Source organism: Ursus maritimus, unplaced genomic scaffold, assembly GCF_017311325.1.
Source record: "Ursus maritimus isolate PB19 unplaced genomic scaffold, ASM1731132v1 scaffold_29, whole genome shotgun sequence".
In the NCBI taxonomy this organism is placed as follows: Eukaryota; Metazoa; Chordata; class Mammalia; order Carnivora; family Ursidae; genus Ursus; species Ursus maritimus.
In genome coordinates, this window is record NW_024425452.1 from 30,174,706 (window position 1) to 30,188,703 (window position 13,998).

The 13,998-nt window shown below is 34.8% G+C and overlaps 1 non-coding gene across 1 annotated transcript; it reads right to left on the bottom strand.

Moving 5' to 3' along the window:
* Positions 1-13,641: 13,641 nt before the first annotated feature.
* On the bottom strand, positions 13,642-13,751 carry LOC121105738. Its single transcript, XR_005838389.1, has one exon. It is a non-coding gene; the product is annotated as a U6 spliceosomal RNA (small nuclear RNA).
* Between the last annotated feature and the right edge of the window lie 247 nt (positions 13,752-13,998).

Genomic DNA, 13,998 nt, shown 5'->3' on the forward strand with positions numbered 1-13,998 from the left:
ATGGAATACAAAATTACTCTGGATAAAGTTTTCCATATATGTCTTGTGAGTGTTATGTAAACATGGAAAACTAGTATGACTATCTCATGTATGCTTTTCATTTAGAAGCCACGAAAACTTTTCCAAAGTTGCTACCAATATGTAGCTGCTAAAAATTTTTTAAGGAAAATTTCCCTTCTAAGTTTTCTGAATATGATGCTCTTGTCATTTTGACTAACCTTTGACAATGTTTAGAGTTTCTTTTTCAAAGACCTAATTTGAAGATAGTTGTAACCTTGCCTTTGAATTAATTTATTACTATCAGTCTGCTATAAGAAAATGGAGGTTACTGGCTAAAAATTAAAACTTCTCTTCAACCAAATAAACTATTTGTTTTTTAACAATAGATGTTAAATTGAATTTTTCTAAGTCCTTCAAATGTAACAAATAAGATACTCCCTTATAATGTTTTAATTTCTTTAAACATGAAACAGTTCTGGATTCTGGCATCATCAATTAACTGCAAGGTTTATATTAAGTGATTTATTGTGTGTATGTATGCAGAAAGTCTGTACATACCGAGTAGAAAGACAGTCTTACCTTGAAACCTATATTTTAGTTCCCAAAGCCATGGCACTTGTAGTTCTTTTCTGTGTTAACTCTTTTGCATATAAGGATAGCTCAGATTCCATCTACACCCCTTTTTGTTTGATTATTTTAACTTTTTCATAGACTTCAAAAGTAAAATGTCAATTTGAAAAGGTTTCCATGCCTTTTATATAAGAAGGCTAACAAAAACAGTAAAGATTTGAAAAGCTAACAACAAATATTTTTATATAACACAGTCTCTTTAGGAGAATTACAAACTTTTCTTGAAATGTAGAAGTTTCTGTAAAATTCACTTCTTTTCACTTGGCATCACATGAAACAAGGTTAACACTTAACAAAAAGTTTGTCTTGGTCCTGATAAGCTATTATTCGAATGAAATAATCAAATGCTGCCATTTAAGTCCTTCCTGGATCAAGATGGGATAATATTTATAAATTAAAAGACCTGACTACATTTATGAAATTTGGTTTCTCTCCACTAGGATGATGAAATAATACATAACTCCAAAAAAAAAAAACCTCTGCAAATACAACTTTTAAAACTATATATTAAGTCTTGTTTTTATTTTGATATTATTCTTTTTATTTTTATAGCAAAAACTTTATCCTATAAAGTGTAGAATGGAAAAGTAGAAAGCACTCCTCTTCAAAAAAATACCTTTTAAAAAAATACTCCTCTGCCCTAACAACAAAATACAACTATCAAAAGAGCCTTTTTTAACATACCCGACTCCTCCTTCTGGTTTGCTCCCCAATATTGTATGTTTCTGTCCATGTCTGTTTGACTTTCTACACAGACATTCTTCTTCCTTCACAAAGCTTGAATGTATATCAAATTTGAAACATACGAGCAGATACACTCTTTGGCTTCTACAGAAAGTATAAAGATAACCAGCTTTAGTAAGCCAACCCATTACTTAACAAATTGTATTGTCTCCCTTATATCTCGCTGGAAAACCTTTTTACTTATGTTAGAGCGCAATTCCTTTTTAATCTGTAACAAAGATTAGCTGGTTACCAACAATCGCATAATTCCTTACTTATTTGAATGTTATTAGTAATTCACCACTCAACTTTTTTCCCTCCAAAATAATAATCCTAGTTGCTTAGATTTTTTGTTTATATTTAAGTCTTAGTGTGCACAAAAAATACATAGCTTCATGGACTTATTTATATTTTTAACATCAATTCATGAGTTAACAGTACAATTACAAAGATTAAAGAAGAAAAGCAATTTTAGAACATATTCCCACAAGATTTGGAGCAGCACAGTGGATGAAGTAGAAAAAGCTGTTCCAGATGGGAGGAAACTTAAAGGAGAAGTCTGTAGGCATGTTCTATCACATGCAGATGTCTGATGGATCATGAGTGGGCTGGACTGAACACAGAACAGTGGAAAAGAGAAGGTAGATTGGGGAAGAGATTCAGAGGCTTTGCAAGTTGCTAGTGGTGGTGTTTTGGGTGAAGCCTACTATTATCAGTATGATTTAAAGATGGGATTTGAGGACAAGAGTTAAGTAGTCGCTTGCCTTTACATATGCCTGAATTCATAAACTTTGAAAACCCCAAAGAAGAAAAATTATTTTATTCATGGAAAAAAAGGGAGGCGATATATATGACAAGTTAGTTAGGAATCTCTACATAATAAAAATACTCAGAATCAAGGACACAAAGTAGACACTATTGGTAAAGAAGGTGAATGGTTGTTTTAAAGAGTAAGGTCTGACTGACAGAATGTCCACAAGTCTGACTTGAGACTCAACTATGAGAGTAAGATGTATATGAAAGTTAGATCCAACTCAAAATTGAGAATGAAGCCAATTTAGATAAAAGTGTTTTGGGTTTTTTGGTAAGTGTATAAGATTTCCATCTTTCCCTGATATCCCCACATTTTCAGTTTTTTCAGTGTCTCTATAAAGTTTTCTTTCTCTTCCATCTCTGAAATTTCAGTTTCCAATGGTAAACCAAACATAAGAATTAAGATATGTAATTAATGTGCATATATCCTAAGAGCTCTAAAAATATAAAGAGGATCTAACCTTTGCTTCTTATAGTTGAGACTGTCACACATTAAAATCTTCAAGATCTCTTATTTTCAGCTCTCCTGATTATTTACACAAAAGACTAGAGAAATAATTTACACACTGGTGTGAAAAGGAAGAAAAAAAGCCTTCCTCTACTTTTCCATAAGAAAAGAATTCAGGTGCTAAGCAGCATGTATTTTCTGTTTGTGAAGTATATATTTGTATTTTTGTATTAATAAATTTTTATTTCAGCATTTTTGCCAAAGTCAAAATAAATGTGACCTTATTAGATTTTAGATTTTGCTGAGTTAGAGGAATTACTGATTTTTTAGAAATTATGCTTTGAGTAATTAATGCATCTTTCAGACTCTCATTTGTAAAGTTTCCCAATCTAATAGTGGCTGAAGAGAATTTATATTCTCAAACTACTCTGTGATCACTATTGCTTAAACTCTTTGACATACTTAGTATGGGAAACTTACTTTATTTGCAGAGCCAGGTCGCATCATGCCTAAAAAAATTTTTTTAAAGGAATCTTTGATGAACTCACAATGGCAAATTTCCATGGCACAATAGTAAGATATTTTTCCCCAATGCGTATTAACCTAGTATTCTTCTATTCGGATAATAATTACAAAGGTCATTTTACCTTTCAGTCAGCCAGTTTCTCATGTGGCTTCTTATTTTTTTCCTTTTCATCACTGAGACTATTTTGATAGCAACATATTTTGTAAGTGTTAAAAATAAGTAAGAACTTATATCACAACTTGTGGTGACCTGTACCATTTCTGTGAAGCTGTTTCTTTTTCTTGGGCGAAACTATATGAATTGATATAAGGACCAAAAGTCAACCTTTAATATCTGTCCCTTGTCTCCATATGCCATTCCTACTTCTATGGTATCCTCTTTGTAGCATGCGTACTTTTTCTCTGTGCATCAGCTGAAGAACCATCATTTAAACATGGGCCTGCAGTTTGACCCTCATTACTGTGTACTTTAGTATAGCACATGGAGATGCCCAGTTCACTAGAGGCTGATTGTAGATAACGACAGTTAATGTGAAGTAGCTGCATCTGGAAGGAAGAAGTTTTCAGTGATAGGCTAGCCAGTCTCCAGAAATTGTCAATTATTAAAACCTGATTTTACTCAGCAGCAATATCTCAATTTATTAAATGGACTGCAAGAGATAGGAATCAGTGACTATACATACCATTCAAATTTAACTGTAATGAGTTCACATTCTTGAAATAGAAACAATGATACATGTATACATGTAAACTATATTTTTCTGTGTTTTAACCCAAATGCTTTTAGGACTAAATGTATATATTTACAAATACTAGCAGGAATAAATTCCATCAAGTTAGTTTTAGCAACTGCAAAATTAACAACATAAAATTTGGTGAAATCAATTCAGTGTGATATAGATTAATGTGAAAGCATTTCTTTTACAACACTTTTTGGAATAAGGGTGTGATTTCCATATTAAAAATATTAACTGAATTTCTAACAGATTAGTTTCAGTTTTATAATATTAGTTATGAAGAGGTTTGAGTTAAGTTCTCTAGCCATAATTAGTTTGAAAACTTACAAACCTAGAGTCAAGAATTACATCAAAACTCCAAAAAATTTTACAGTATTTAAGGCTTTTCTTTTTTTTAAGTTACAAATATCATTCTTTAAAAGCTTAGTTCTTTTTAACTGAAATATTTATGCTTCAACCCATTCACATTTGAAGTCTAGAAATCAAGTTGCCTTAACTCAAGAACAATTTTTTAAAACTTCTTTATCATGGAAAAATATCAAACATTCAAAAGAGTAAAGAAAATAGAAATCTGGTCCCCTGGGTACTAGATTCCCAGTATTCATGGTTATTTACATTTGGACAATCTTATAATAATTTATTCATATGTGGTTTTTAAAAAGGTGTATTTATTTATTTGAGAGAGAGCACACGCACAAGTGGGAGGTGGGGGGAGGAGCAGAGGGAGAGGGAGAGAGAATCCTCAAGCAGACTCCCCAGTCAGCGTGGAGCCTGATATGCAGCTCAATCCCAAGACCCCGAGATCATGACCTGAGCTGCAATCAAGAGTTGGACACTTAATGGACTGAGCCACCCAGGTGCCACTATTTTTTAATTTTTTTTTTTTTTTTTAGAGAGAGAGAGAGAGTGCATAAGAGGGAGGGGCAGAAGGTGAGGAAGAAAAAGAATCTTAAGCAGTCTCCACGCCCAGCACTGAGCCTGATGCTCAGGACCTGATGCTCAGGATCTCATGACCCCGAGATCATGACCTGAGCCAAAATTTAAAGTCAGACACTTAACTGACTGAGCCACCCAGGTACCCCCAGACAACCTTATTTTATCTATCTACCTAACCACCCCCTTTCTTTCTTTAAAGTTTTATGTTTTAAAGTAAATCGCATCATTACCCCTGTAAATAGTTTGATATGTAGTCCAGAAGTAAATTCTAACTAGCTTAGTTGTTTCATTAATTGATCTATTCATTTACTTAGTACCTTATAGACATTTATAGAGAATCTACCATATTTTAGACACCGTATTAAGCCCTGGAAATTGATTAGCTGAACAAGCCATTGGGATCCTTTCTAAGATGTTCTCTTTTGATGGGAGATGCAGACTGTTAACAAATCAGATCATATCATTCAACTGCTTAAAACCCATCAATTATATTTTATGAACTCCTAGACAATCCTTAGTATGACGTGTGAAATTCCTCATAATCTGCCTGCCTCAACCTCTCCACAGTCAACTTTACCCACTGGACCACAAGCATTCCAAACTCCTCTTATATGGATTTAGTTTTCCAAATATGCCTTTCTTTCATTTTTTGCACATGCTGGTCCCTCTTTCTGGAGCCTTCATTTCAAAAACAGACCAATTCTCATGAAGTTTTCAAGTTACCACCCAATTATCTACTGCTTCTTTGTGAAACTCTGTGTGCCTCTCCTAGCAAACAAACAGCAGGTGTTCATCCTCTGTGCTTCCAGAACGTCTTCTGTCTGTCTCTCGTAGCACAGCTTTCAGGCATATTATAGTTTTATAGCATTTTTGACTCACTAAGATTTTTTAGGAAAGTCTCTGAACTTTGGATTTCTTTATCCCCAGTATATGCTCAATTCAGGATATACAACAGACATTTAATAAACTCAGTGGTTTTTTTTCTTGGAATGTGTTTATTAGATAAACAAACTATGGTTATTTCTGGAGGTATAGTAGGGAGTTCCTAACAATGACCCCGGGTTGCCTAGTTTTACAGGACTAGCACGGGCACATGGAACCATTGACAGTTTTCCCATTGAAGGGAAGGAAACAAAATATGTGTTGTATTTAAAAGAAACACCAGAATGTCCTGCAAGTTTGGATATCAGCTCTGCCTTTTCGGAACTTCTGTTATAGTATTACTTGAATATGAAATGACAGAATGATATGGTCAATAAAGGAAGGGCACAGAATATAAAAATAATGGCCAAAAAAGGAAGACTAATTTAAAGCGAATGATATCAAATCCTTCTTTCCCCCTCTGAAATTCCCTTTGTTACTTAACTTTAATATGTCTTTTTTGTACATTTTCCTTACTTATCTTTTGTCTCTTTTATCTTGTACCCTAAAGAATCAGAAGAAAAACAAACATACATGTAAGTAGAATATCAAATCAATGGAATGGTGCCTCAGCAGGGCCCCTATAGCAAGTGGAAAAGAGGGTCTCAGTCATTACATCCATAATCATGATGATTCCACAGGTGGGATCATAGAACTTTAGAGCTGGAAAGGAGCCTGCAGCTTATCTAGTCCAAATCCCATTTCAAGGAGGTGAAATGATTTGTCCAAATTCACACCCTCCTTTTCAAATTTCAGTCACCTTGCAATTTTTCCAAGGTATTGGTGAAAGGGTTGGATAGCTGAATAGCCAGAAGAGAATAATTTAGCATGGATGAGTCAACATGACTTCTGCACAAGAAATGATGTTTGTTGGTTTCACTAGAGTTGTTTGAGGGGTTAAATAAGCATGACTAAGGAGATTTAGAGAGAAAATCTATATTTAAACTTTCAGAAAGCTTTTTGACAAGTTCCTATATCAGACTATTTAAACAATCCCCATAAGAGATTAGCTTGGAGAGAATTAAGGAGAAATTTGAGTAGTTAATAATAGACATGAATCAAGTCCTAATTCTGTTTTTTACTGAGTGTGCTAGGTCAAGTTATTTCACCTCACTTATGATCAGTTTCCCACAAATAATATGAATAGTAATTTTATCTAACTCACCAGGCTACTAAGAGGATTGAGTGAGATAATAACACTTTATCATAAAAGCTAACATACCTTAAGTACTTATTATATGTCAGACACTGCTCTAAGTGTTTAACAAATATTATCTCATTTAATCCCTACAAGGCCCCAGTAAGGAAAATACCGTTATTTTCTCCCCACTTTAAAGATGAGGGAACTGAGGCATAGAATGGTGAAGTAACTCCTCCTGAATCATAAAGCTAGTTACTGGTAGAGTCAGGATTTGAACCAAGGAAGGCTAGTTCTAGAGCCCCTACTCTCAGCCAGTTAACCTCCTGCCTCGTGTTATTAATGTGTGCAACCCTCTTCATGAATGGCCTAAGTACATCATAAGACCTTGGAAAACGTTAGTTATTACTACTTTTATACTTTTTCAAGTAGAAGAAAGGGAGGCCTAATATTGACTGAAAACCCACTTTCATAAGGCATCCTCTTTAAAAACAGCCTGGAAGGCCATAGACACCCAGACGGTTCCCACGTTTCAACTGTGGTCAAAAGGCAGTATAGATCAGAACCAAGAATCAAGGGACAATAGTCTTGTTCTAAAGCCCATGTTCTTTTCACTACATTTCAGCCTACACTCTTACTTGAATGCATGCTTTTATTTATTACTCCTCTTCTACCAAAACCACACTTAGATGTGTGAGTAGGTATGTACAGAACACATAAAGACATATGTATACATAATATCAGTATTTTATTTGACCTATAGGTAGGCAATATTTAGTAAAGAGGATTTGAACAGTAGCAAGGGAAAAATTTAGTAAGTTTCTGAAGAACAGAAACTGATGGCTGATGTCCCCAGAGTCAATACCAGAGCCAGGCAAGTTTCAGGTTTTACAACACAATGGGGCACACGAATACACATTAAAATTTACTAATTTTCAGCTGTCAGTAAGCTTTTCTGGGAAAAAAAGGACGAAGCCAATGATATCAAATGGCAGGATCCCAAGATGAACTGCTAGACAAAGGATCTATAGTCATTTTACATTACTCCTTGTAAAACATTGTCCTAAAAAGTTTTTGTACCAAAAACGAATGCAAAGTGCCACAAGCAAGCATGCCAGAAATATAAAGCATTATCGTGTGGTACTGTATATCGACATTAGAAATATTTTTTGGTTCTAGTCACCATACCTCAGGGAAAACATAAGGCCATAAAGCAAGAAATCATTTAGAGAAAGGTAATTAAAAAGACATAAAGATGTGGAAAGTTGTCTGCCAGAAAATGGACAAAAAATATTAATACTTTGAAAACTGATAAAGTCAGGATGAAAATGGGTAGGATGAACACAAACTGATTCATCAAAATCTAGAATTCCAGAGACCAGCAAGTTGTTCTTATTGTTGTTATTAGGGATGCTTCATAATGTATTTCCCAAGGGAAAGGTTAACTCCTACAGCATCACCATATATTATCACAGTTAGGAAATTTAACATTAATATTATCTAATATATAATCTAGATCCAAATTTCTCCAGTTGCCCCAATAAAGTCCTTTACAGCTTGCCTGCCCTTCCTTCCTTCCTTCCTTCCTTCCTTCCTTCCTTCCTTCCTTCCTTCCTTCCTTCCTTCCTTCCTTCTATTCTTGTTTTGATCCAAGTCCAATCAGCTCACATTGCATTTATTTGGCTTAACTCTCTACTCTCCCTTAATATGGAACAGTCAGACAGCCTTTTTCATTTTTCTTGTCATTGATCGTTTTTTAAGAGTCCAGGCAAATTATTTTGCAGAATGTTTCTCAATTTGAATTTCCCTGATTGTTTCCTCATGATTAGATTAAAGTTTTGGCAAGAATACCACACAAGTAATGTTGTATCCGGTGAGCACTTCTTAAAGCTTGAAAGAGGAGAGATTTAGGACCCATAAAATCTTACTGTACCCCATACTTGTATTTGCTATTTCCAAGAGAAGACGAAGTAATATTATTGGTTCAAAAGATTTAAAATTAAAGTTCTCAATACATAAAAGTCAAATCCATTAAGAATTTAAGGGATATTTCAGAAGACCTCTTAATTTTTTGCAGGTAACATTACAGGGCCTAGTATGCTTATGTCTCCTGACATTACTCTCAAGAGCAGAATGCTGGCTATGCTATACTAGCTTGACTAAGAATGGCATTTTCTAATATCTCCCTCTTCACAAGACCAAATCCCAGTCTGTTAGGCATTTGCAAAGTTTATTCTAAATTCTCCTTTCAGGATGTATTTAAAGAGATTTAAAAATCTTTGTGAGAAGATTTATACATCGAGACTGGCTAACTCCAAGTTGCCTATATCCAGTGTCCACAAGTGTATATTTCCTTTTTTAAAGTTTGTTTTTTTCTTTATTTTCAAGTAATCTCTACCCCCAAGGTGAGGCTTGAACTCGCGATCCCAAGATCAAGAGTTGCATGCTCTCCTGATTGAGCCAGCCAGGCAACTTGAGTGTTTATTTCTTTAATTTAACAATCCCAGGTCTCTCAAACTTGAGCAAGGTGTAAGATGCACATAATTGACAACAGATACAGAGAATCACTATTTCTTTCAGAATTTCCAAACTGAAATTTACCTACATTATTGTTTCATGACACTATGGAATAAAATCAACATTGATTTTGGATCCAGAAAGAATTTAAACCTTAACGCTGTTACTCTCCAGCTTCTTACCCACATATAAATCATTTAACTTTTTTAAGTTGTATCCTCTACATCTGTAACATGGAAGTCATAGCACCCACCTTTCAGTGTTGTTGTAAGAATTAAATGTGATACTACATGATAAAGTGCCAGTTTTTATATAATTATTGTTATAATTACTGACAGGAAAAAAATCTCTGATGTGATCCAAAACCAGAATGGTCCATCTGAACAATCAAAGCACCTCTCTTTTATGAACTAAGCAGTTGCTTGATAATGCTTGTACTTACTAAATTTTCCTCCATGTGGAAGGTGCTAGGTCAGATGTTGCCCAAATCCCTTGTTCTACTTGATACCAAGTTCCCATCCTTGGGTTGGGTGAGAAAATCCTATAACCATATTATAAATTTCCCACTTGCTTATTATAGATCACATTTGATTTCCATCACCTGTAAGCAAAAGGAATATAATGCCACCACTTAATAGCCAGTTAGATGAGTCATTTTAATTAATAGCTGATTAAATGTGACACCAAAAATGGTCAACGAATGCTAATAATTGCTTCAACAATCATCTACATTTTTTCACTATACTTATCATACCAGAAGCTGGGATACACTTAGGATTTTACATAGTCTGATATAGTTTTGTTTTTTTTAAGACATTTCTTTCTTTCTTTCTTTCTTTCTTTCTTTCTTTCTTTCTTTCTTTCTTTCTTTCTTTCTTTCTTTCTTTTTTTTTTTTAAAGATTTTATTTGTTTATTGGACAGAGAGAGACACAGCAAGAGAGGGAACACCAGCAGGGGGAGTAGGAGGGGGAGAAGTAGGCTTCCCACTGAGCAGGGAGCCAGCCTCAGGGCTCTATCCCAGGACCCTGGGATCATGACCTGAGCCGAAGGCAGACGGTTATCAGCTGAGCCACCCAGGTGCCCCTTTTAAAGACTTTTTAAGAGCAGTTTTAGGTTCACAGCAAAATTAAGAGGAAGGTACAGAGATTTCACTCATAGCCTCTACCCTCATTATGCATAGTCTTTCTCATTATCAACATCCACCCCTCTTGGAATAGTACATTTCTTACAATTGATGAACCCATATAGACCCATCATAGTCATCCAAAGTCCATAGTTTATATCAGGGTCCAATCTTGGCGTCATGTATTCTATAGGTTCAGACAAATGTATAATGACATATATCCATCATTATGGTATATGAAGTATTTTCACCATCCTAAAAATCCTCTGTGTTCTGCCCATGCACCCCTAACCCAAACGCCCCCAACTCTTATCAACCACTGACCTTTTTACTCTCTCCATAATTTTGCCTTTCTAGAATGTCACATAGTTGAAATCATACAGTACATAACCTTTTCAGACTGGCTTATTTCACTTAGTAACACTCACTTAAATTTCCTGTATATCTTTTCATGGCTTAATAGTTAATTTTTTTTTTTAATTTTTAAGATGTATTTATTTACTTTAGAGCGAGGGAGTGCAGCGGGGAGGGGCAGAGGGACAGGAAGAGAGTCTGAAGCCGACTCCATGCTGAGCTGGGAGCCTGATTCGGGGCTTGATCTCATGAGCCTGAGATCATGACCTGAGCCAAAATCAAGAGTCTGACACTTAACGACTATGCCACCCAGGCGCCCCAATAGTTCATTTCTTTATAGCACTGAATAATATTCCATTATCTGGATGTACCAGTTTATTTAGCCATTCACCTACTAAAGGACGTCTTGGTTGTTTTGACAATCATGGATAAAGCTGCTATAAACATTTATGTGCAGATTTTTGTGTGGATGTAAGTTTTCAACTTCTTCAGGTCATACAGTAAGAGTATGTATAGTTTGTAAGAAACCTTCAAACTGTACCATTTTGCATTTCTGTCAGCAATGAATGAGACTTTCTGTTTTCCCACATCCTCACCAGCATTTGCTGTGTCAGTGTTTTGAATTTTCGCCTTAAGTACTAATAGATGTGTAGTATATCTCATTGTTGGTTTAATTCACATTTCCTTGATGACGTATGATGTTGAGCATCTTTTCATATGGCTATTTGCTATCTGTATATCTTCTTTGGTGAGGTGTCTATTAAGGTCTTTGGCCCATTTTTAAAGTTGGATTATTTGTTTTCTTATTACGTTTTAAGAGTTCTTTGTATATTTTGGGTAACAATCTTTTATCAGATGTATATTAAATATTTTCTCCTAGCCCAAGGCTTGTCTTTTCATTCTCTTGACATTGTTTTTCACAGAGCAGTTTTTAATTGTAATGAAGTCCATCTTATCAATTATTTCTTTTATGGATCGTGACTTTGGTGTTGAATCTAAAAAGTCATTGTCGTACTGGGTCATCTAGATTTCTTGTGTGTTATCTTCTAGGAGTCTTATAGTTTTGCATTTTGTATTTAGGTCTGTGATCCACTTTGAGTTTATTTTTGTGAAGGTTGTAAGGTCTGTGTCTAGATTCATCTGGACTTCCTATTTTGGTTCATTGTCTATTCTTTCACCAATACCACACTGTCTTGATTACTGTGACTTAATAAGTATTGAAGGTCAGTAGTTTCAATTCTCTAACTTTGTTCTTGTTCCTCAATATTGTGCTGGCTATTCTGGATATTTTGCCTCTGTATATAATCTTTAGAATCAGTTTGAACAAGATAATTGCTGGGATTTCAATAGGAATTGCATCACATTTATAGATCAAGTTGGGAAGAAAAGACATCTTGACAATATTGAATCCTTCTATCCATGAACATGGAATATCTCTCCATTTCTTTAGTTATTCTTTGATTTTCTTCATCAGTTTGGTAGTTTTCCTCATACAGATTTTGTACATATTTTGTTAGATTTATACCTACATATTTCATGTACCATGGAAATGGTATTTTATCTATTTATTTATTTATTTTTTAAAGATTTTATTTGTTTATTTGACAGAGATAGAGACAGCCAGCGAGAGAGGGAACACAAGCAGGGGGAGTGGGAGAGGAAGAAGCAGGCTTCCAGTGGAGGAGCCAATGTGGGGCTTGATCCCAGAATGCCGGGATCACGCCCTGAGCCGAAGGCAGACGCTTAACGACTGAGCCACCCAGGCGCCCCTTATTTTTAATCTCAAGTTCCACTTGTTCATTGGTGGTATATAGGAAATAATATTTTGTTGAAGATCTTTGCATCTATGTTCATAAGACATATTGGTCTATAGTTTTATTTTCTTTAATGTCTTTGTCTGGTTTTGGTATGCAGGTATGAGTGATAAGGTAGTCTCTCTGCTTCTATTCTCTGAAAGAGATTGTAAAGAATTGTTATAATTTCTTCCTTAAATGTTTGATAGATTCACCAGTGAACCCAGTGGGCCTGGTGTTTTCTGTTTTGGAAGGTTATTAATTATGGATTCAATTTCTTTACCAGATAGATACAGACCTAGTCAGATTTTTTATTTCTTCTTGTGTGTGTTTAGGAAAATTGTGTCTTTCAAAGAACTGGCCCATTTCATCTTATTTGTCAAATTTGTGGGCATAGAGTTCTTCATAGTATTTCTGTATCATCCTTTTTTTAAAGATTTATTTGTTTATTTATTTGAGAGAGACAGAGACAGAAAGAGAGCCTTCAGGGGGAGGGGCAGAGAGAGAAGGAGAAAGAATCTCAAGCAGACTCCCTGTTGAGCACAGAGCCTGCTGCAGGGCTTGATCTCGACCTTGAGATCATGATCTGAGCTGAAATCAAGAGTTGAACACTTAACCTACTGAGCTACCCAGGCCCCCCCTTTATTATCCTTTTAATGTCGGTAGGATCTGTACTGATGTCCCTTCTTTCATTTGTGATATTAATAATTTGTTTCTTGTCACTGGTTTTCTTTTTTAGTCTGGCTAGAAGCTTATTTATTTCATTCATCTTTTCAAGGATCTAGCTTTGGTCTTGTTGCTTTTCCTCCATTGATTTCCTGTTTTCTCCTGTTTTGATTTCTGCTCTAATTCTTTGTGGGTTTTTGTTGTTGTTGTTGTTGTGTTTTTTTGTGGGTTTTTTTGTAATTTCTGACAATTTTTAAATTTTAATTCCAGTATCGTTAACATACAGTGTTATATTAGTTTCAGGTGTATAATATGGTGAAATATGGAATACTTCAGAATCTTCCATGCCAACCTCGCACAAGGACCATGCTAATCTTCTCTGTATCATTCCCATTTTTAAAGTATATGTGCTGCCAAAGTGAGCACCCTGCTCTGATTATTATTTCTTCTCTTCTGCTTACTTTAATTTGCTTATCTTTTTCTAGTTTCCTCCATGTAAGTTTAAATTATTGATTTTAACTTTTTATCTTTTTAAAAATATATGCATTCAATGCTATGAATTTCCTCCTAAACACTGTTTTCACTGCATCTCACAAGTTTTGATAAATTGTGCTTTCATTTTCATTTAATTAGAAATATTTAAAAATTTCTCTTGATATTTCTTCTTTGATCC